The 25,781-nt window shown below is 36.7% G+C and overlaps 1 protein-coding gene across 2 annotated transcripts in view; it reads left to right on the forward strand.

The window, feature by feature from the left end:
- Positions 1 to 25,781, forward strand: part of LOC148839901 (hippocalcin-like protein 1) — a 64,874-nt gene that overhangs the window by 27,692 nt on the left and 11,401 nt on the right. The window contains exon 1 of one of the 2 annotated variants that reach the window (XM_088928516.1): positions 17,901 to 17,972. The exons of the other annotated variant lie outside the window; for it this stretch is intronic. The gene's annotated coding sequence lies outside the window, so the exon portion shown is untranslated. Of the gene's footprint in view, positions 1 to 17,900; positions 17,973 to 25,781 lie in introns of those variants that run through there. 2 annotated transcript variants of the gene reach the window in all.

Consider the following 25,781-nt stretch of genomic DNA (forward strand, 5'->3'; position numbering starts at 1 on the left):
AAGAAAGAGACAACAACGTTTCGACCGTGGAGCCTTCTTCAGGTGTGACACCTGAATATCACCACACACCTGAAGAAGGCTCCACGGCCGAAACGTTGTGTTCTCTTTCTTCTTTTTTTCAGCATGGAATAAACCTATTACTTGTTCCTTTGCAGCCTACGCATGCTGACGCAGATACCCACCTGAACTACTATGACCCTTACTGTTGTTTATTTATGCAGAGAACACTTTTTCTCTTCCTGTTACTTTCATAAAGGAGTCCACGTCAATCATTAAGTCAAAAATTCATTTTTCGTGACACCCACTTGTGAAAATGAAAATATGCTTGGTTTTTTTTTAATCTTGTAAGCCAGTGTGACATGCTGCAATTATGAGAGCCTGCTGGTTTTAATGAATTTTGGTAAAGTATTTTTAAACCCACCCATGAATGGGAATACTATAAGAAAGTAGTCTGGTTACATCCTATCTCAACACAACTAAATCCAGAATCAGATTTTATCCAGATGTGAATATCCTTCATTTCCACTTTTCAAACAACCAGTAGTAATTTGTATTTAAACAGCTTCAAAGTGCCCGAGAGAGCAGGAACAGTTAATAGCAGTTTTACACAAGATTTATAGTAGTATTTTTCATCAACATTAAATCAACATTAGGCAGTAAAATGGTAAAAGAGGCCATTTAGCTCTCTTCGTTAGCTAGAAGCTAATAGATTGGGGTACCTCAGCCAGCCACATCTTTAAACTCTTTAAAATAATTTGAGTGTCAGTTTCATAATTGTGGCTAGATAACTTGTTCCCCAACTCCCACAATTCTTTGTGTGAAAAGCATCTCCTGAACTCAGTTTAAAATACATCTTGTAGTTTTAGCCTTCCAGTCTTCATGACCTGTAGTAGATTAGATTCTTCACGTAACCTTCTCTTGACTCTCTCTCCTAATCCCGACCCACTTTTGCTCTTTCGTGCTCCTGAAACTTTTTCTTGATCGCCAATTGTATAATCTGCCCTTTCCATACCCACTGTTCCACTGTTAAGCAAGTCCCTGCTAAAGCTCTGGTACTCTTCCGCCCAGTCTATTCTAACTCCCTCTCGGCTGGCCTTTCTGCCTATGCTCTCTTCCCACTCCAGCCAGGATACTGCTGATTGCCTCGTATATTTTCTTCCCTGCTTTTCACATGCTACTTGATTCCTGAAGTTTCTTCACTGGTTTCCTATTGAATTGCACATTAATGTCGACACTAAGTGAAATACTAGTTTTTAGTAAAAACTCTAGTTGTCACCTATCTCTGTTTCAGTTTCTTATCTCTCCCTAAGTCCCCTCACATCCTCTCTGCTCCTCCTCTTCTACCAGACTTCCTGTACCCCCTCTGTGCTCTTCCTCTTCCAGAGCTTCTTTCTTCTCCACCCTCACTTTTCAGGGGTGGGATGAACTTCCCACAGATATCAGAGCTGCTCAGTCCCTTAAAATCTTTCAGCACCTGCTCAAGACTCATTTGTTAGACAACACCTACTGTTTAACATATCAGCACTCGGCTACATCCTCCAGCAACTTTTTACATTACATTGCACTGATGCTTCTTACAGTAATCCCTGGTATGCTGTCATTTGTGAATTGCACTTTAAACATACCAGTAAGGTGTTTACATTCCTGCATTGTACCCACACTGTCTGTGCTTGCTTGATAGTTTTTGGTCTCAATTTTTACTGCACAGCACTTGAATTGCAATTTTGCTTTATGGTAGCTTAATTGTCATTTTGTTCAATTATTTTGTATTGTAATTGTATATTTTCTGTGCTTTCTTTGTGTTTACTCTTCATGTAGATACACTGTAAATTACCCTGGATAAGGGCCTATGTTGCATTTGCAATGGATATGACTAGGCGCTATGTTATTTGACTTATTGACAGTTTAAAAGTATCCAGTTATACAGTAGTATACACCACTTAACCATTTAACCAACTGATATATATTTTGATCTTAATGTGTGAACTACATAAGAAGGGCTACAAACTTTACTTTGGTTTCTGCTGCATCCTTTTGCTGGTCCTTTTTCTGTTACTGAGTCATCAAAGTCGTCAGACTAGTTATAGAGCTGTATAACTTTAAAGACATCCCAGCAGAGTTTTGGTATTTCAAAGTGATATAAATTTAACGCAAACGGCCTAAATAAGGGTGTCTGCTAAGAAAATAAATAAGTAAAAAATAATAAATGCAAAGATCTATACACCTGAAAAATATATAGCAACAATGTCTTCCTTTTTACAATAACACTCCACCCTGCTATCTACTGTAAATCTTTTTAAACACAAAACTACTACTAGACAATGGTCTAGTTCATTTAAAAATCAAAGCTTTTAAAAATCTTAATGGGGTCAAACTATATACTGTGCTACAAATTTTACATAGCAATGTCACTTTTATAGTTAGGTCACTTAAAATTAACATTCTTGAAAAAAAATGTGTGGAAAATTTTGACTTCGTTTTGTTGTTAGGAGCCTCTGAATCTCTTCGTGTTTTCAACAGGTGTAAGTGTATTAACAATTACAATGTGGGAAAAAATGCCTTATAAACAGTTTAATTTAGTCTTTTTTTAGGTAGTGTGTTCAATACAATCAAGCCAATACTACAAGGGTAATGCAGTAGTGTATTGCAAAGGAAGAAATTTGGATTGGATTTTGAAGTATAAATATAAAGTATTTTTTATAGTAAAAAATACTAATTATGGGTCAGTAGTCTAGTGAAAAATCATTCTTCTCAATGATGCTGTTAGAATTGCTGTTTAGTTCCCTTTTATATAAAATGGCTTTGTATAGTCCATAAATAAATGAAAGTTAAGGAATTTAAGGCTTGTTTTCATTTTCCAAAATGATATCCTGCATTGCAGGAAGCTTGTAGTGTTCCTGTGAGTAGGAAACACCATGTACTCAGAAGGATACTTTAATTTTATTCTGTTGTTTATGTTTTTACGAATCCTACTAATCTTTTTAGGTGACTCTTATATATCTTCTGAAATATGTGCTTGGACATAAAAGAGTTGAAAATGGATGGAGCAATTAAGTTTTTTCATTAAAGAAACAATGACATTTTCATGTCAACTCGGTTAAAATGTATAGTTATCACACTGTGTAGGCAGACATTTGTTCCACCTTTGTCAGGTCACAAGCTTATAAATCCTGAAAAGCTTCTCTTAGCTCAGACCATTGTTTGGTTCATTTATTTGCTTTTCCATGGCCTGCTTCCAGTACACTAGCAGTCAGATCAGGAGTCTCCAGCTCACCAAACAGATGCATGAACATACTCTTCAGTCCTGTCTTGTTTTTTTTATTAGATGAATATAAAAATAACTGAACCTACTAAAGGAGTGTTTTTGTAAGAACAAAACAAAAAACAACCCTGTTAAAGAACTGCTATGTTATTTTTACATTTCAGGTTTATAATGAATTGGCAATGATGAATGCATTTCAAACCACAATTAAACTACAAAGTACATGGTAATGTGCACAACATCCAACTTACATCACAAAATGACGAATCACGAAGAAAGAAATCACGAAGTGTCAGTGTATGAGTAGCACCATATTGCCGTCATTGTCTGTGATTCGGAATAAGGCAATAAAACTTCCAGTGAGCAGAAAGCATCCCTTTTACAAGCTTCGTGAAGTTGGCCCCAATATAAAAAGCACAAACGATGAAACCTACCCCATTCATTAGTGCTGCATTGTGCCTTATACTGTAGCATCTTGTATTTTCAGGATTGTGATGTCACTCAGCCCCCCTACAACGACGCAGGAAAACCAAACCAGTGTGATTCGTTAGTGCTTCATTTGTTCTTTCCGAGATATACTGTAGCCCTTTTCTTTTTCAGGTGATCACGTAATCTTGTTCAGCGACTCTGAAAAAAGACACTGTATCGTGGAAACAAAGCCAGCACAAACACTACTTTCAACAGCATATACTGGCTAAAAAACACAGCATTAATGAATATAGTGGGTTTCATCATTTGTGCTGTTTGTAGGAGCTCTGTGAAGCTTCAGAATTTTGCTACTATATCAATAGTAAATATTTTCATGAAACTGACACATATAAGGCAACACATTTTTTAGTCTTAGACTTAAGTATTGCAAAAGAAGTGCAACCTGCCAACTAACTGAAATACACTCAAGTTTTGCAAAAGTGCTGTGCCATTAACATTGGCGATTATTTTATGGTAAATCAAAAGAGAAAATTCTGGCAGGACATATATTTTTGGAGGACGTGCTGCACCATAGCCTGTGCCATCATCTGAACGGCTGATTTGAATGAGTGCAACGGAATTGAATTAGTCAAATCAACTTCAAGGTGATTTTGCCAACGAACACGTTTGAACATTTCTGTGGTGAAATGTCTGCTGCACAACCATACTTATTCGAATGTACATCATGCTGAATCTCGTCACGAAACTTGTTGATGGATAACAACAGATAACAAATAGCTAATTGAGTATCTCTTGGAAAAGAAAACCGTCCTTTTAACTTTCTGGTGATCCAGTCCTCTGTTTGAACCACTATGTTCTGAACAGCCAAATGTGTGACAGTGAGGCATTGTTTAAAATATATACTATGTGAGTTCAAAAAGAAAAAAAATAACTTTGTTAGGAGTGTATAGTTCTCATCTGCTTACAGCAACTAGTTAGCAGGAATGGCTGCTTTCACATCACAATTTGCGCTAACTCTTGCTCTCACCCATCTCACCCATTGTGAGATCAGCAGTTTCTTTTCTGCCTGCAAAGACATGGAGAACATAGAGTACTTTCACAAAGTTCACGATTTTACACTTGATACGAAATTTGTAAAATTTCGCAATGCCGTCATTAAATATATTTTGTTACCGCTATTTAATAACCAGTCTGAGAAATTGGGACTGCAGTTCCCCTTTAAAGAGATTTAAAAGGGAACTCCTACCACATGTCAAACAACTGCATCAAAACAGATAACATGGACCTCTTTGAGCTTCAGAACCACTCTGTGGCTGGGGTCCAGGTTTTTATTCCCAAACCCGTCAGTGCCACGGAGAAGCAATGATTCAGATTTCCTTTGATGACTAAGTGTGATTGATCTTCAGGATAGAGGCCTACAGAATACAGAGAAATGTACATGGTTGTATGACACTGCAGGTTTCATACAACAAAAAGTTTTCAGTGATTTTTTAAAATTCTGTGACTTAGTAAGCAGTTGAATTAGGGTTTTAATGAAAATGTGTAGAATTAACAAAAACTGATGTTTCTAAATTTCTACAATGTAAAAAACAACAAAAATATAACATAAAATATGAATCAAAATGCATTTGATTATCTGTATGGATATGAACAAAGAGATGCTTAAGGAGAATTATTTCAGAAGTGTTTATAAAGAAATGCCATATTTAAAGCCTGCTTTTTTCATTTAACCAGCACCAGATGACATCAAGGTAATTATGAAAATAGTTGTGCTTATAGTAATCAATATCACCCTTTATATCAGCAATATGGCCATGAGTGTTATACTCAATAGAAAGTCGACACAAAGGATTATTATACACCATCTCTACATATAATGGAACGAGTAAAGGTTTATTCCATGCTGAAAAGAGAAGAAAAACACTGTGGAGCCTTCTTCAGGGGTAAGAAGCATGGAACAAACCTTTACTCGTTCCTTTACAACCTGCACATGCTGACGAAGCTACTGTACCTACTTTAACTATTTCTACATATAGACATTGTATTGTACTAAGGACTATGCCATCCGTATTTGGACTTAATTGGCTGAACACCCTTTGAAGTTAGCAGTTGAGAGATTTTATTGTAATGTGCTTAATTTTGATCCTGTCATTTTGATACACAGGACCAAATTTAAAGTTGTATACTGTATATCTAAACTGCTTTTCAGAACACTTGGAAAACAAAATTGCAGACAATTGTATTTATGGTTTATGCAGGAAACCCATTTGCCATATTTTGTTACTAGAACAATACCTAGAAGTTGCATCCACTTTTTGAACAAGAGTAGTTTTTAGTGTAGGCAATGCATTGCCAATATTTTATGGTGTGATGCGAACTTGAAAATGATAGCAGACACCTGTGATGAGCACTCTGATGCATGTCTGGGTGTCAGTGTAGCTGCTAAGCTTCACTTTAATTGATGAATCAACACCCAAGAAGTACATTTTAAAACTGTTTTTCGAGCATGCTAGTCTGAGTGCAAGTCATTTCACTTGCCAAGTTAGGGGTTTTGCATGCTGTTTAATCAGGATCAGTCTTAAAGTTTGGAAAGAAAAAAATATTACAAGCCTAAAATATAGCATTCAGTGATGCAGGGAAAATACTTTTTAAGTCATCCACTATCAGTAGGTGATATATCATTTGCCACCTAATCAGCAACAGTTAATGGGGAAACTTTAAAATAGCACTATAACCAAATCATTTTGGTTGCTTTCAACAAAGCAGTCATTGCTTTGCTTTTGTGTGTGGGGAAAAAGCCAAACTCCTATCCACTAAGAACTTGTACCTTCTACTGATGTGCAACAGGATCTGTGTAAGACAAGAGTGATTAAATTACTTTGTGGAGAACTGAACTGTGTGAGCTTTAATTTCAAGTAGCACATTGTTGGTATGAAGTGTGTGCTGTTTTAATAATCCCCTTCTTTATAATGTAGACAATTAACGGTTAATTGTTTTAGGGCACAGTGCAATTCCTGGAAAATGCAAAGCAAACAGATATATGCAAAACATTTTACAAAGCAGCTGTTGCAGTTGCTCTGCAGCTGTGAGCAATTCCATTGCAGAGCCTCTCCTGCACATGACTAGCAGTATCTCAGACCATACCTGTTTCTGAATGCACCTTTCAAATTGAAAAGATTTTCTTCTTCTGGTGACAAGAGCACCAGCTCCCTAAGATCCCCAATATGTCCTTAAGACTGAAAGTGAATAAGCAGACACACTAGGTATTTATCCGCAATTCATTATGTCAAATTAACATTCTTGCAATGAAAAATGTGTAAAGGGCATGGCAAAAGGTTAAACAGTTTTTTTTCCTTGTTTGGAGGACAGGAATTATAAAGTTCCAGGTATCTGCATTTTTCTGATTATCTTTCTTATTATGGTATTTAATTGTAAGAACTTCATAACACATTGTGTGTGCTGATTCCTTGTCTTTTTGAACAGCTGGAATGTTGAACATGCTGTTTAATTGATCTGCACTTTGCATTGTGAGTTCATTTAGCAATATAGAGAGTAAAAGAATCAAATCTGTAACAAGGTGTAATACAGTACGTACTATAACTCCGTGCAAATGCTTAGTTCTTATTCTACTCAGGCCCTTTTTTCCATCGGTTAATTTTACAGAATAGTTGTTCTTTTGTTTGTGTTTGCTTTAGGATTTTCCATATCTATTTTCCTCAACCAATGGTGGGCAGAACACTAAAACTTCAGGAGATTTAAACTATTGACATTGTAAAAATGAAAAATTCAGAGGTTTTGAAAGAATGTTGGTTGAATGTCAGAAATGATTTTGATTACTGATTTTTGTCACCATGTTTATAAGCATTGAAAAACTGGATTTAAAAGATCTGGCACATGAAATAGATTATGAGTTGATAACCGTACCTATACTAGATGTTATTCACAAGATGTGACACGTTTCTATACAGCATTCTTGAAGACTGCTGATTTTCTGGAGCTCTACTGTTAATTTAGCAAGGAGACCGTTTCCATGTAATGACATTTTGCAGTGCATAAACAGCAGAGGAGAGGAGCTTGGTATAGATTGGCACATTCATCTTGAAGAAAGCCAGGCCACTCGATCTGAGACATGAAGCAGGGGCACAGCGTGCAAGAATTTTGAGCTCACTGGGTGGCATACACAAAAAACAGAAACTGAATTATAACCACTGTGTTGGTAGTCAATACTTTCTCAAACAAATAATTACATTTCTGTTATTGGGGATATTCTTTTGCAAATTTTATACCTGGTCATAATAAGTGTTACAAAAAAGTGAAATGTTCATACTGTGACTTCATAGTGTAGCACTGAGTCTCAGAAGCATTTTTTTTTCATTTATATTGTACAGCACTTTTTCTACTTGTTATGTTATGAACGGGTAGTGGCAGTCCATTAGGGAAACTTTGTAGTGAACTGTGTGTGAGTTGAGAATGCACATCCTGTTTGAGCTATTGTGGTCACAGTTCAAACAACATTCTCCCTTTGTCTACATGGCTTGCTGTCGTGTGTGTCTGAGACAGGAATTGGCGATTGTTACAGAATGTGAAGGATATTTTTAGTGTTTGCCTTTGACATCCTGTACGTTTTTTCTCTCTCTAAACCTTTTAGCTTAATGGATAGTAAAATGTATTACTTCTAACCTACAATATACTGTATGTTAGGCAACAATATCACAGAAAAGTGTTTACACTTTTTCTTTTGGTAAGAATTCTAAGTGAGTCGGTCATAATAAAACTTGAATTACATTTCCTTTAAATCAATAGCAATACTAAGTAAAATTTCTAGGATTACAAGGAATGCAGTTCTGTATTATTTTGCCTGAATACATCAGCACACTGTAACCTGAAGACGTACGTTATGTACAGAACACAGCTATAAAATTCATGCCTTTGAAGCTTTTGCTCTCGGTTGTTTCAGTATTTTATTTCATGTCAGAAATTACTGAATAAAATTTTGTGAGACTTTCTGATTGACATTTCCCTGTTGGGTTTGCAGCATGGTACCATCAATATTTTTAAGACACCGTGCAGGTTGAATTTAACAATGCATTGTTCAACCCCTGTAGTGTGTAATTTTTACTGAAAGTCAATCTTGCTTGGTTAGAGGAACATGAGACAATTCTGGTAATTATTCAGTGTTGTCTGATTTGTTATTTAAACTCTTATATGATAACATTTTACTAGTCAGGGTTAAAGAATAGAATAGTCCTACAGTATATTTATGAAACAGTGGTATTTGTATGAGAAAGGTACACTTTGTATAGAAAGGTACACTGCATCACAAGATGCATACATGAGATGAATAAACATTGCTTAAAGAGATCCTAATGGTGAATAGAATTATATACCTCAGCAGCACCTCAGGTGTATTAGACTCAGTTCAGCACACTGAAACCTGAAGATGCACATTATGTACAGAACACAGCAGTTAAATTCAGAGCCTGCTCTTTAAGCTTGCCGCCATATGAAGTTGTAGACTTTTTTTCATTTTTAAAGCGCTGATGTTTCTTTGTATTTATATTAATAGAAAACATGGATGTGCATATCCATTTGTTTGTTAAACATGCTGATAAAATGAAGGATGCATCCTGTAAGACAGATAAAAGTTCAGAACGTCTTTTGTTTGTACAGCAAATTGAATGGACAAGGGAGTGTATAACCTATACATAAGTGGAGGAATATTGAATTTAGATGATCTTTTCACAGCTTATTTCATGCATAGCATAGTAACTTCCTTTTCTAAAATTCACATTCACAAAAATAAGCATGTCTGGTGAGCTAATAAGTGTTATTGTTAGAACAGTAAATGGGTGTAATAAAGTTGTAAAGGATGTATTTATATTGCAGAGCTACTGACTTCAATTAGCTTATTGCCATACAAGACACTATAAAAAACGTGCTTCATAGGAAAGACAAATGAGTATCCATTTCTGGTTCTTATATAATCATCATATACACATAAAAAGTTCTCTGTCTAAATATGGTTAAATTATTTTAATGATTAAAATAAGATTCACTAAACTGACATTACATTATTCTTAAACATCCAAAACTCATATCATATTATTTGATAGTGATCTCTATATTTGTTTTTTTTTATTTGCACAATATGAGCTCATTATATGGGGTGGGATACCAACTTTTGAAGATGTACTCTCCCATTTCTTTTTGCTTGCTACTAACATCATTTGTAACAGGGATGTGAATGTCTACGATGTTTAGATCAATAATAAATTACCCTCTTAATTAGGACACTTCAGAGAAGAGAGGTCAAAATGGCAAGAGAGAAAAAAGTGTCAGAATTTTTAAATAAGTTTGGGTCACTAATATATCTGCTTATTATTGTTCTTCCTCACTGTTATAATGTGTATTTGTATCTCAGAATCTCTGTTGTATTCCCTGACTAGCATACTGTGAGCCTTTCAAAATTTCCACATTTTAATTTCCTATGTCCTGTGGGTAGGCCTAATTTATTTTTTACGCCTAGTCAATACTGATATGTTAGGTTTTATATCAGATGTGGCAGAATTAAAGTTTTGAGAGAATATCTGATTGACATTTCCCTATTGATTTGCAGCACAGTACCTTCAATGTTTTTAAGACGCCATGCAGATTGAATTTAATAATGCATTGTTCATCCCTGTAGTGAGTATTTTTTTCAGGAAGTCAATCGTGGCTGGTTTGAGGAATGTGAGGAAGAGTCACAATTAAAGCTTTGAGAAGGTGTCCAGGATTTTCTTATATCATATTAGAGCTCTACATAAAAACTGTAGTTAAATATAGTTACATTACATAAAACTATAGTAATCGGGTGAAAGAACTTGAAATAACTAGTACTAGATTTAAAAATCAAAACCCATTTGTCAGCAACAGATAGGTACCCCAACTAAAGAAGCAGTTTAAGAACTGGGTGAGGCAGAAGAGTAAAATGTGTTATTTGAAAGGGATTGTTGGCATTTGAGAAAAGACACATAAGAAACCCCACATTTCTGTGTTTTACATCATCATCAAAACTTATTATATGTTGCAATAAGGTAGAATAATGTGATCAAATTACCCCCAAAAAAACATTGCAGTGTCCTGTCTAGGGTGTATACTGCTTTGCAGGGATAGGCTCTGGGTCCCCTCTGACCCTGTGCTGGACAAAGCAGTTAGAAAAAGGGTGGACAGATTGAATAAAATGGCAGTGAGGCTGGATGAGCAATGCAAATGCCAAATAAATGAATTAGTAAGAATCAGAACTGTATACAGATAGTGTAGATGCAGGGCACTAAACACCCTCTACATGTCCAAACCTTGTTTACAGTGAGGAAGTGGTATTAAAAGTTCGAGAATCAAAACCAGTAGTACAATGCAGTACAAGAGCTACTGATGGATGTAGATGAGAGCTGAGAGGTCACCGATGTATAAACAGATCAGGAGTTGTAATGTACTCCAGGGACTGTGGGGGCTTCATTCTGCCTCTGAGGAGTAAGGGTGTTGAACCATGGGCTCTCGAGGTGGGAGAACAGAGGGGTATAGGAAGGGTGGCTCCAGGAATGTCAAAACAAGAAATGGTAAAACCAAGTCTCTTGCTCCAGCTGATCCCAGGACACAGCAGTTTAGGTGCCAGTGAGTTTGAGCAAACTAAATGATCTAAATTTGAAATACGTGTTTGAAACATCTTTATTGATCGCTCTTAATGGTTTTAGACTGCAATTACATCTTTCCACAGCCATAATCTGTGAAGCCAAAAACATTTACAGTGCCTTCCAGAAGTAATGGCACTGTCAAGTCTAAACTAGTAAACTGAACTGGATTTTTTACTGTGAAAAATCTACATATGTTTTTATTCATATTTAATGGATGCCTCATTTAATAAATTAGCCATATCAAAAGGGCATAATGCACTTCTCAACTTGTTTTTGTGATTAAATATATTCTTTTTGGTTAGGTGTATGGTACCAATGGTGTATAGCTTGTGATATTCAATTTTGGTGTGGTAAAGGAGTGGCACATTGCTTCTCTTAAGTTAATGCATCCTACAAACATTGCACAAAGTAATTTATGCTGGACCTGAGATCTGTAAGAGAAGTATAAGGACTAGGGAACTTTAATAAAGGCCGTTCTTCACAGAATAGTGCTTTCTGTGGTATTCAGGATCTCATTCCCTCCAGCACTTGATTTTTCATTCAGTCAGATGAGGGGCACAAGCTATATTTAGATTATTAGCTTCCACTTTGTCTTTGAGTGATAGCAGAAGTATTGTCCTAACCAGTGGTTGTTTACATTTATTCTTCTTGGATGACCCTGCATTACCCTGGAAAGTACATCTTTTGTATAGGGGATCAGTAGCTCACAGAGTACTTGATGATTGACTGCACACCATGTGTATACCACAGTGGGAAATCATAGTATTTCCTGTATGATGCATAGCTGTCCCATGCATAAATTGTACTGGTTCACTGGAAACCTCTTACTCCGTATATCATTTAAGAAGTACAATTGCTCTAGTGTTTCCTTTGTAAGAATTTGTTCTTTACATAAATGTAGACATTATCATGGCAGATAATAGCTGGACCACATGTTCATAGCAAGGTACAGATTATGTAGGTTTAATTCTTCCCACAGAAGGTTAAACACAAGGGCGCTTAGAGAGAGCCTGCACACTGATAAGCACACTCTAAAATTAGCCTGTTTGGCAGGAACTGCACCAGTGGGGACCTCTGGAGTTCTGAAGTCCCATGCTGAAACGCCTGGGAAAACAATGTGTGAGTGCTACAGTTTTCACATTTCTACAAGATAAGCAGAAACCACGAGTGAACAGAAGGATTAAATGTCACACTAGAGAAGGTCAGAGAATTAGACTTTAAAGAGAATCAAACAGACAAGGGCTGAAGTACCTGAATACTGCCCAACAACAAGTCAGTAATCTAAAAAGTGCTGTCCCTTCAGGTTGTGTCATGTCTTTCTCTTTTGATGTTTTCAAATGGCTGAAAGAAAGTGCAGCTACTAATGCAGTAAGACATTTTAGTTAAGGCTTGTGGTCCAGAAAAGTAGGGATTGACATCTAACATGGTCATGTAACATGGACATACTGTATATTTCTTCTCTGAAGTTAGCACACTGGTACCAAGAAACGAGGCTGGTGTCACAGTAAAACAACTGGAAAACTAAAATCAAAATTGAAACATAGCTTTTTTTTGCCCACCCTCCACCCTACCTCAGGGATTAAATTAATGAAGGGAATTTGAACTACAGCTAAAAGCACAGAATTGTAATTTACCCGAATTAAATCGTGGCCTGCATATAATCGAACCAGCAATTTCATTACACATAGTGCAGCAATATTTTTCTGCACGTCCCCATTCTTTAAAAAGAAGAAAGTAAAATAAACCGCTTAATGTGTTTTGTTAAATATCCAAATCCTACACTTTTCTTTCAGTGAATCTTGTCTTTTCTTTGTGGCTAAATAAAAGCTGAGGTTGCTTTTTATGCACAAATAAGGTTCTTGGCAGGTCTCCTGTTGGCAGCACGCTGTTGGAAAATTGTGTCTGTTGTGATGCTGATGAGCCATAAAGCAGGCTGGTGGAACTGTGGTGAACTCCAGCTCAGTCATCTCTATTATTCATCCCTACTGCTAGGCTCTTTGCATTCTCTGTTCTGTGCGTTGGCTGTACTGACTGCTCCTGTTTCTTTGTTGAAAGAACTTAAAAGTCTCAAAATGGAGCCTGGCTGCTCTTTTAGTTTGCACAATATTTTTCTCTATGGAAAGGATGCCGTGATGAAATCTTGCAAGCATTTAGAGAGCACTTTTCATCCAAAACAGTATAAAAAGGACTTTGTAGATGATAGGAGACTTCATCCATCACATCTATGAAACCTGCTGGACTGGCGCTCTCCAGGAGCAGGGTTGGAGACCCTGTGCTATTGTATTAAAAACCATAGGTCTACATATTCACTTTTCACTACTCTTAAGCTTTGTTAGATCTGCTTATACGGTCCCTATAGAATGTCTGCTTTCCAAGGTAACACTTATTGTGGCCTAACAGCTTGAAATCAAGACTCATTAAATCAAAATGTATTTTACCTTTATTTACACATTGTAATACACAACTTCAAAGTGAAAAACAAATGCTTGGACATTCTGAAAAGTAAAAATGGGTTGGATATTTGTACATACCCCTTAGTGATGCAATTGTGAAAGAGTGTAACCAGTGATGTAACCAGTCAATTCCAAATATCACACAACAAGCTAATTAGTCTGTCTGTTATTGGAACACTACAAAGTGACGATGATGACTCTGAGGAAGCATGTTTAAGGATGGTACCACTGGAGACATGGGTTCTCTGCAAGAATCTGAGTTTAATAAAATATTGAAGTACAAATTCTCTTGAGGTCCACTGTTCAGTACTTCTTTGAATCTTTTATTTAGGTTGTGAGAGAAGCAATGGGCAGATGGTACATGTCCAGGTTACTGTCAGATGGAGTGCGTTTACTTTCTCTTTGATTATGTACATTGTGGTTCTGACTCATTGGGAGAAATTATTCCTCAAAATAAACACAGGCATCCCTTTCCATTTTAAGAAATAGACTTGTGTCTTCTGTAGAACATCATTACCTTTTTCACACAAAGGCTGTGTTGAATTATTGTTCATTTTGTCATGTTCAAAGAATTGTGCACTTGTTCAGCTTCCTAAAACTTCCCAGTAGTTTACAGGACTTACCACTGTTCATTATACTAGCCTGATCTTGTCAGATCTCAGAAGTTAAGCAAGGCCTAGTCAGTCCTGAGATGGAATCCCAAAGAAAAACCAGGCGGCTGCTGCAAGTAGTTGACCTGTAGTTGGCGCTTCTCTCTCCTGGAAGGATTTTCCATGAACACACTGCCTTTGTGTGGTGACTTGTCTGTAAGAGGCATTGCTCTTTAGATGAGATGTTAAACTGTGGTCCTGACTACTTGGTCATTTAAGATTTGATGGGACTTTCCATAAGAATAGAGCTAACCCCAGTTTGATGTCTGTGTTTATTATGAAGTTCCTTCATAATTCAACTGAATTTGTTGTTCGACAGGCAAAGGATGGCTGTCGAGTGTCTTTCAGGAGTGCACTGTCCTTCTGTGGTGGATGGAGTGGGTCCCCTTTAAGTCAATGCTTTTGAGATTCTTTTTACATAATGTGATGCATAAATGCAATATTATTAGTAGTTATTAAAAAGATTAATTGATCAAGGCGTCCAGAATCTATGCACCATGATGTGTGCATTAACATGATGTGTGCATTAACATGCTGTGCTTTGAAGCAGGGATCACACAGGTTTCCTAGTCTTTTTTCTATCTTCTGGTACCAAAGACAAGTTTCTCCATTTGAAACAAAGAAAATGTTTCTGTGATTGCACAGTACGTATGGTCTGATGAAACCAAAATAGTCTTGTTTTGAAGGTTTCTAAGCACGACATTTGCAATTTTCTTTGCCTTCCTTTTTGGCATTGTGGGTGTTTCAAAAACCAGACCGAATCCCATTTCACCTCTCTCTCTTTTTTTTTAACATGACAGCCTCCTTTCAAGTTTCTTTACAACCTTAATGTGAAACTGCTGTCAAAGAGTGAGCCCACTCTGTTTGAGAACTTAGCCATCCTCCACTAAATGTGCTGGTTGACTGATGCTAAAAATATTAAGGAACAAATGAAAAGGCTGAACTTTGAGTTATGGTCTGCCGAACAAGCTTCCTTCTGAAAAGCCTTGTCATTTACGCCTTGGTTCTGCTTCTACAAAATCAATACCCACAGAGAAGGAGGGCTGTGGGCTCATCCAGTCTAGTCCCTCGCTCACATCCCTTCCTTCCTGTGACAAACAGAAAGCAGCAGAGCCAAATGACATTCACTCCCACCAGGATGATTCCACATTCTGTGTCAGAGGTGTAAAGCAAAAGGCAGTATCAGTGGCATACAGTATACACTGACATTAGTGTAAATAAAATGGGATCTGTATAATAGGGGCACTATCTGTTGGTCAGTTCAGATATTTTTTGTAACGAACAGTTCTTTCCGGACCCTATGCGGACGACACAATCCGGAATCATGAGGAAACACTAGGAAAAAGATCATGCAGGAATACGGGGATGAAAACGGGGGGGCGTGTCCGAAGTGTGCTGGTGCACGGGGGAGGTGTGGTCGAGGCAAACAATCCAAAAGTAATCCAGAAGGGGAGTCCAAAAACACAAGAATAAGTCCAAAGCCAGGAGATCCATCCAACAAGGAATTAAAAACATGAACCGGGTCGGAACCGGCGGACAGGGAACGGGAACAGGCACTTCCAGGTCCCGGACTCGCACGATACAGAAATCAGATGCAGAGCCCGGATGAATGTCAGCGCCTGGCTTTTAAGGTGGACTGGGAACAGGGGTCAGGTGCACAGAATTAAATACAAAGTGAAAGGGCCGGAGCACCCTTAAGGAGGAGGGACTATAATCGTGACATTTTTGTTAAGCTTCTGTACTTATCACACACTCAGTTTTATTAGCACTCATTGCAAACCGAAATAAAGGGTTCTATATTTAATTTGCAGGCAATGAAGATCTAACAAAATACATTTTGCTCTCTACGATCCTCTGAAAACTGACTACATAGCTAAATAAAGGATGAAAACTGTACAGTGATAAATGTTTTTTATGTACAGGTTTTATTTCAAGTACTTTGTCTTTCTTTATTTGAACCACGGTTAATCAATTCTTTAAGATTAATTTTGTATTCCTGTCAAAATGGTATGGTAACACATTCATTGTTCATTTTTAAGAACAGTATAAAGCTGTTGCTTTATCCGAAGTGCATTTATAAAACTGGAAAAATGCTTTGCACAAAAACTAATATAGTAGAATAGTATACCACAAATTTAAGAGTACAAATTACACACAATGCAAGGTACCACAATTAGAGCAAATTTGCATTTAAGCATTTCTGTTGTTTTTTAACAGCCTTTCAGCTGTTGATAGCTGAGATCACAGAGAATTATAACAGGAATCACAGGTCCTAGGTTTTGTAGCTGGTAATTTTCTAAGCTGACAACAGCTTCCTATATTTGCTTTTCATAACCATCCAAATGTGTTAATATTTAGTCAGCTATTAACACATTGCTTTAATAGTAACATTTTAAATATTCTTTTGAACTGTAGAGGTAAATAAAACAATTTCTTTTTATTGTTTGGAAAGGAAGACTAAGAAGCTCCTCTCCTTTTTTGAGACAGTAAAAAAGTTCAGTTGCTTGACAAATTGTTTTTTTTTCCTTGTCAGAGAGAGACGGAGGTAGCTGAGGTGTTCTTGATACGGCTTGCTGTTAGTGAATCAAAAAAACATCTATAACATGTTATTTAGTGCTGTCTCAAGACACCTGTTTTGGAGCTCCTCTGTCTGCAGTAACAATTGAAGACGGCTGAAAATCAAAATAGATAAAAGGAGGAAAAATCACAAATATTATTTATTGGTTATGTTGGTCTGACACAGGCTGCCTGTGGAAGTATTTACAGTATATGCCCTTCAAAATCCAGAAGAGAGACCAAACCACTGTAGATTTGTTGTGTTCACAAAGATTCTTGCTATACTGGTACAGTACGTACAGGACAGGACAGGTTTGATTCTGCACTGGAGTGTTTTCTAAGCAGAGTTCACTTCCTGTTCCTGGGGTAATTTTCTGGTGCTCTGGTTTCCTCTCACCTCTCAAAGGCATGCTGGCCTCTAGATTGCCCTACTGGTTTTATTCTGTTTACACAACACCAGAATGACCTATCCTTGAACTCCAGAATTATAATAATATAATAGCTAAACAGAAACCTGCTTCCTCGTGAATCAGGAGCAAGCACGACCCTATCCCAGAAGCACAGGGCACAAAGCAGGACTACACCTTGAACAGGACACCAGTCCAAATGCAGAGTACAGGCACATGTGCACACAGGGACAATTTAGTAATGCCATTTAACATAGCCAACATGTCTTTTTGAAGATGGGAGAAGGGTTTTTGTAATATAACTGGCAAAAACCTATATGGGCTTTTGCAGAACATGCAAAATCCACACAGAATGTGCCACAGTCCAGGATATGAACCCCACACCCAAGAGTTGTGAGGCAGCACTACTAACCACCACGTCACTGCCCTGCCCTAAAACTGCTGTCTGTTCCATGGTGAGTCTTGACAGTCAATATCCTGTCTTGCTATGTGAGTCTCTTAAGCCTAGTTAATAAAATAAGAGATCTGTCTGACTGAAAAAAAAGGTTAGTCAAGTGCATCCCTTTACTCTTTTCTGTCTAACCACGAATCTTTATTACTTCCTTTTCTCTTTATGTCTTTTATGATTTGGTGCTATCTGTAGATATAGTTCTGTATCGATGGATTTTAAACAGACTTAGGAGTTTAAACTGAACATCTAACTCTGTCGCTTACCAATATCTGACACTTTAACAAAATACGTCCACTGAAGTCTTTAAACTGGCATTTCATTAGATTTGATCATAATTTAGATTTTCCCGAATAATGCAGAATGGTATTTTTGTTGCTTGAAGATGGGGGCTGTTATTTATGTTGCCATGGAGTGGCTAGGTGAATGTACAGTACTAACACAGCCTGCAGCATTCCATCTTGAATTTTGTAGAAGAAAAAAATATTGACAAAGTCGCAGGAGTCCTCTCTGGAGGGGAGAATGAGATATACATTCATTTTTTATTTTTTGGAGAAGGGAGTTTGTTTGTTTTTTACTGTACTGACAGGCCTTTCTTGACTGGTTTCATTGTTGAGCAAGTACTTCAAAATTAATAAACTTGAAAACAAATCGATTTAGCTTTTTTACAGCAATTTTCTCGTTCACAAAAATACTTTAAAAAAAATTGTCAGTAAATGAAGGACAAACGCTGAGTACGAAAAGGAAGAACAATCAAAGCAAAGAGTAAATTAAATCTGAAATTTGATCTGTGATGAAGATTTTTTACAATTATGTTAGCTGGACATGTATAGGACATAGTTATATATATAGCTTCATCTTACCCTCTTCATGCAAGTGAAAAATTACAAGTAATTTCACATAGTATAGATTGCCTCTCATTTAGCTTTAAGCTAAATAAATGCTTTCTAGGAATTATTTTAGCATGACCCATGTGTATGTATGTTTAATGTGTTTAGAGTTACAAGTAATTTTGTGTTTCCAACTTCAGATTAGATGCACCAGTTACATGTACTGTATGTGTATGTATCTATCTCTTTTCTTGACTTCATATCTGCCTCTATGGGGAGTGCCTTGGGAGACTTGTAAATTTAGAGATGCCTTCGTTTTGCATAACCAGTTTCTGTCCTCCTGTTTCCTAACTAAAGAAATCTCCATTTTAAATGTGACACAAAAAGTAGAGTGGTATGTCATTTTTCCAAAGCTGTCCACCTTTAAAATGATAGCTTTACATAAACCAGATCGTTACATTAGACTCCAGCACAATTCCGGACATCAGATGGCAATCTCTGAATTTTTTCTGTGAGATTAAAATTACTGCATCCTCACCTTTGTAATGCAAGCTTGTTTTTTCAAAAGGTTATAAAGAAAAGAATAAAAAAAAATAGACGTCTGCATATGATATGATAAGCTTGCTGACTCACACTTTAACTTAGATCTGCAAATATACAGTATTTTTTATATCTGAGTTCAGTAATTTTGCTCGTATTACCGCACATTCAAAAATTACAATCCGGTCTTTGTCTTTTTCACGTTTTGTTAAAAGTACATTTGAATTACCTTTTTTATACTGTACTGAATGAAAACTTTTACCAGTTCTGCAAATTTGATTTATCATACACTAGGTTTTTTTTTCTGTTTATCATACAGTGTTTATCAGAATCAAATAATACAGTACACTCGCAATTTATGTGCTCTCAATTTAAGCGGCGCAGCTTTACGTGGTCGGCTCCCGAAAATAATAAATATTGAAAATATGCTTCATTCTCTGAATAATTTGTCAAGTACTCTTACAAGGGCTGGATAGTGAACATATAAAAGGCTCTTATTTACTTTTACTGTTTTTATACTTATATTTAATATTTTGTATTACCGTAAGAGGGTAGTAGGGTTTTTTATATTGATTATAGGGTAAAATGTGACTATGTGAATTTGGCTTTACAGTACGTGCTACTCAAATTCCCTAACCCCAGCCTCAATTGCGAGTTGACTGTCTTTTGAAACTCAAGATACTAGCAAGCACTGAAAAATACAGGATTCTTAAATTAATCTTATTTATTAATCTTATAAGATTTAAGATTATTAAATCTTAAAATTATGATGATTACAGAATTTAAAGTTTTATTACAAATGTACTTGCAAAAATAGTTTTACTCGCTTTACCTTTTTACTGAAAATTAATGTTGTCTGCATTAATCAGTCCTTGATTCTTAAATTAATCAGATCAATTATCAAGTCAATCAATCAATCGATTCGATCATTAATATATTCATTTCTTGTGTTGTGTTTTTTAAATGCAGAACTGTAAGTATTGTTCACTAGTCAAATATTAGTACCTTCTTAAATTTGAATAAAACGTGAGAATCAATTTGCCAATACCATAACATAGATAAGAATGTGTTTGCTCTCTTCAAATGCTCTGATATTATAAGAAAGAAAATTTAATTTGTGGATGGCTTGAGAAATGTTATTTTTGCTTTAACATGTTAGTAAAAATATATTGTTTACAGAACTGAAGAACAGAGGAAGTATTAAGCATTAAGGCAGCGAAGAGTATTAAAAAACAGTACATTCAACTGAAGCTTTATTATCCCTCAGAGGAAAGCAGAGTCCAGAGTCCAGCACAACAAAACAACAAAAACATCACCAACAAAGAGTTCCAGATAATCATATTTCAGGACATAAAATAATCATTTTACATTATTTAAGAATTTCAGATTGCACAATTCTTTAGAACCCTCTGTTTATAAACTGTTTATAGGTGTTGCCAGGGCAGAGTTGGGCTTGCAGTGCAAAATAGTTTGATCTTGGTCATGTCATTGGCATCTTAATATATAACAAAAACTGCAGTTTGTCTGTGCATACAAGTGTTTAAATTTCCTTTTACAAATCCTGTAGGCATTGTTATAAATAAAAAAAACAGAAATAATCACATTTCATGGCATTTGTGTTTTGCATAATTAAAGATCTCAGCTATTTCCCTGCAAGAAGGAACTGTTCAGTCAGATGGAAATTATGTTTGAGATTAGAAGTTAGATCTCAGCTGTTTTTCCTTAACTAAGATTAATTAAAGACCCTCGTTTACTGTACATATATAAGAATGCTTGCAGTATTCTGTGTAAAATGTGGGCAACATGTTGCTTTTCTCCATTGTTTTAATTACTCCTCAAGATGAATGCCACTCTACTTTCATGCAGCAAAAGCACGGCTGAAGTAATCCTGAGCCTATGGGAACACAGTACCCACCTCAGATAGGGAGGATCACAGTTTTAACAGTGGACATTGTTATTTGAGAATATCTCTTCGAGCCACGGGATCAATTAGCTTGGATATCACCAGAGCAGTGCATTCAGTGGGCACTGATAAAGTCCATGTCTGGGGATGGAGTGAGTCATCAAGGCCTAAGGCTTGGCTCCACTGAAGGCCGAAGCAGGGAAAAGTCTTCCTTCGATACCTCACCAGCAGAATCTTTTAGCCATTTCTCTCCAAGAGAAGTCAGTAGGCTAAAGCACTATTCTTAATGAGAGAGCCTGTCACTCAGCCAGGGAAAGGGAGAAACTTGTGGTCACCTAACGCATTGTCTAGACATCTGTATCAGAGTAACTGAAAAGCACTTACTTGAATCTTCCTAATGTTTTTCCATTCCATAATATGCTAACACAAATGTTTAGATCAGTTATGCTACTCTATGTCATCTGCTTTTTCCTGTTAGGTAGGAAACTCAGTCTTTCCATTAATCTGGACTATTCCTTGATTCATCCTCACATCTGTTTCTACTGCCTTGTAACATTATGGAAAAGATTTTTTCAGCTAGCTCTGCCTCCATCTGATTTTTATAAGTGTCGCCACTTCTTATCCTGAATTTGTTTTTGCATCATGATGTACTACATGGGTGAACTTTCTTCAAAGGTGTAAGTTCTTCCTACACCTTAGTAAGTTCTTAATATGTGGTTCATTACATATTTTTGTCAAATAGCGTTGATTACTGTTATTATTTTTTCACATGCTCACATAGTGCTACTAAATCAAACCTCACTAAATATATTATATTTGTTACTGGTATAAGTTAAGTGCATTTTGGACACCTTAGAAGAATCAGATAAAATCACTCATTATAATAAAAAAACATGAAAGACACTGAAGGAGGTCAAAAACAGTTGTCAGTAGGGCATTTTGACCTCCTAAATTAACTAATTTTTACATTATAGGGGCTGTTCTGCTTGCACTTCAGTGTAAGTTTATTATAAATTGCCAGTTCATCTATACTAAATATTGCTTTCCAGCAATACAAATGTATGTTGTTCTAGGCTAATAAGTGCATTTCAGAGGGTTACAAAATCATACCATGTAGCAAACTCTGTGTTCAGACACACATATCTCACCCCTATAGCAATGTTATGACTGAGGCAGATAGAATCCCCATTTCATTTGAAACATAATAAGATTTAGATGAGCAATTTCCATAAATTGGTTTGCTTGGATTTGGCAAGAAATAGAAATGGGCTGATGATAATTCTATATAGAAAAAGGCAGTGGTGACTCATATGAATAATTATATGCTTGTGAAGCCAATGAATAATAGAAAACACTCTTCATTCAATTAAAACAGGAAGGAAAGGTTTCCACTATTAACAAAGCACACAAAGGAAGTTTTATGAACCGCGCCAAATGTAGCTCTTGCAATTTTACTGTCAGCAGTTCAATATTTTTATTTTTAACTGGCGCGATGCTGTTTACTCCGTAGTTAATTACAGCTCTTGGAACTCTGATTAGGGGTATAGGTATATGCATGTAATACAGCTGGAGATATCTCTGTTTTACATGCTAATGAGTCTGTAAGCAAACACTTTGTAATGAGCAGTCTTGAGCTAAAAATTCCAATGAACAAGCCTGGTATTAAATGAGACATCGACAGTCAATTGATTTATAAAAAAAAGTCAAAATGGTAATTGAGGAAAGTGACAGAGGTCTTTGTTCGACTGAAACAGCTCATTTAAAAATTTGAAATGAGAATGGAACGCCAGCCGCAGGAGCAGTAATTTGTGCCTCCTCGCTTAATAAATCATACATTGGCCAATGGGGTCATAACAAGCCAAGAGCTTATGAAAATTGTTTTTGTATATGTAAATGGAAAGATGCCGCGAGATCTTCCTGTCTCATTGTCAGGGCTGGGATGCATGAAAGTACAAGCTTCGGCAGTAGTTTCTGTGATGAATTGCGTAATAGGTGGTCCACAAATGACTTCCCTGGTAGCGTAGCTGATGTCTTTAGTTATGTTTTATAGTACTGCATAATTTTACCATTTTTTGCTTAAGAACAGGCACTGCTGTGCTACAACCTCAGAAGGAATAAATAGTTTTTTGATCATGGAATGATGGGTCACTCGCTCTTTGAGTTGACTGGAAAGAGAAAAATGCATTGCACTTTGTCACTGTGCCAGTCTTCAGTGTACAGTATTTCAAGCAAAAACTGCTTTATTTAGCGTTGCATGGTAATGGTATTGTACAAGGTAGCTGGTGATGTAACAGCGTGAGCAATTTGTCAGAAAGACAGTTTTGATCTGTTGCCATTATAATAGAGACATTATTAAAATACTAGAAGCATGATCAATATTACAATGATTGATTATTACATTTGGGAAATGAATGTGCTTTTGAATTCACTCTTCATAATGTATACAAAAAAAGGGTATTTTTCAACTTGCGCAGCTTAGAGAGAATTGGCTGCGTCGCCCCAAAAGCAGGGCTGCCTGATTACAGAAAGGAAGCTTCAGATATCGTGTCAATCATTGTGGAAATCTGAAAAAGAGCTGGCTAAAATGTTTTTTTGATGGGCGTGGCAAAAATGCCTTCTGCTTCTCGATTGATTTGTATCTTTGTTTTCGTATCCCTCAAGCAAGTAACCGCGTGCTCAGGGAGTGGGTGGAGCTGAATTAGAGGTTGCCTCTCGGTCTTCATCTACGGGACCCCCGATAGTGCTTGGGGACTGAGGGGAGGGGAGTCTCCGCTCAAGCAGCGTCTATAGTCAACACCGTGAAACAATCTGCAGTTGACAAGCAGTTCTGCTCCTTTTAGATTTTGTGATAATTTACAGCATTTAACACAGTAACAGATGGCAGCTTGCACTTTAAACTGGGGATTCTTACAAAAAGGAATATTTTGAAAAGGGGTCCCCCACAGAGAGAAGATTGAAAATCCATGGGTTAATGGGTGACAAAACTTTCTTTTGTACATCATTACATTATTAGTAAATTACATTTTTGTATAAAAAAACTAAGAACAATACGTTAAACCACAAAAAATAAGTGATGTATGCAATATTTAAAAAAAGAGTTGTAGAAACTTTCAAGATGTCCTGATGCATAATGAAAATGCAACAGTCTGTTCTGTACCAGCAGCTCACTGGGGACACACATACTGTTATTTACATTTTAAATAGGGATGAAATAGGTTTGTTGATTGTTTGAGCAGTACTGTTCCCTGGGATAACAAAATGCTGATCAAGTCATATGATTTCATGAAACTGACAGGTGCTCAGCGTTCAGTCTTTTAATTGAGTTAACATTGCCAAAAAGGAGCAAACACATTATTTTAATTAAAGCAAGAGCAGTGAAAGACATGAACGTCTTATATAATGAGGATGCCTGGTTGCTGCTGGCTTAACTGCAGCTAGTTAGTGTTCTGTGTCTGAATGGAGATATGTGGAGAATGAGATCAACAATCAGTGCAGTTCAGAAAACCTGACTCTGTGAGGAACAGGTCATGTTCCTAGCCAGCCCTGACCATTACATATGTTTGATCCATCTCCATAATGGATCAAAGCTGCAGTGACTTCTCCATCAGAAAGCCCAGAGGAATACCATGCACATCAGCAGAATAACAGTGAACTGCTGTCTGCATGAAGACGATCCGCCTGCCAGAATCCCATTTGGGCAACATGAAAATGCCAGATAACAATTTAAGATGCTGGCAGAGAGTAGTGGGGTATTTTAATACCCCTTAAAGGGAAACTGCAGTCCCAGGTTCCCAGTCCAGGTATGATACCTCAATTAGAAAATTCATTGACAGCTTTGTGAAAGTATTGTATGGTCCCCATGTTGTGGCAAACTGCTGGTCTCACGCGAATTGTAACATAAAGCAGTCCTTCCTCCTCACTAGGGTCTAGCAACTTGTAAGCAAAAGGGGAAACCTGGTCTCCAAACAATGTTAATTCTTTTCTGGTTTTCTCAACTCATGTACATATTTTAAACAGTGCCTCACTGTTGAGCTGTTAAGCATTTGGTTGTTCAGAACATAGTGATCGCATACAAAACAGGATTGGATCAGTAGTACTGTAAGTCAAACTGTTTCCTATTCCAAGGGATATTCAACTAGCCAAGAGTTGGGTAATGTGGGCACCGATGCTGGTCCCATCGACAAGTTTCTTGACAAGGTTCAGCTCGATTCATGAGCGAATAAGTACAGGTTGTGCAGGAGACATTTCAAAGCAGAGATGTTCCCATGTGATCTACATTGTGAGTTAACCAGTAGCATTTGTCGGTAATAGTATCTCAAAGTCCAGAATGTCGAATTCAATTCACACTCATTAAAATTAAAATTGGCAGTCTAGATAAGGTATCTATAAAACGTTGCCTTGTACGTGCCAGTTTCATAACATTATATATAAATCAATCAAGTGGCAAAATTCGCTGAGTCTAAAGCATGTGCTTTATTGCAACAGAAATACAAAAACTTGTGCTCAAACCATATGCCATTTCTACCATTTTTGCTCATAAAAAGCAAACAACAAAAAGAGAATGCAAAAAGGGTGATATCAGTGCTTGATATCTATCTATCTTCATGATTTAAGTGATACTTTTTATCATAGT

This window comes from Atractosteus spatula, chromosome 2, assembly GCF_055471065.1.
Source record: "Atractosteus spatula isolate fAtrSpa1 chromosome 2, fAtrSpa1.hap1, whole genome shotgun sequence".
NCBI classification, from domain to species: Eukaryota; Metazoa; Chordata; class Actinopteri; order Semionotiformes; family Lepisosteidae; genus Atractosteus; species Atractosteus spatula.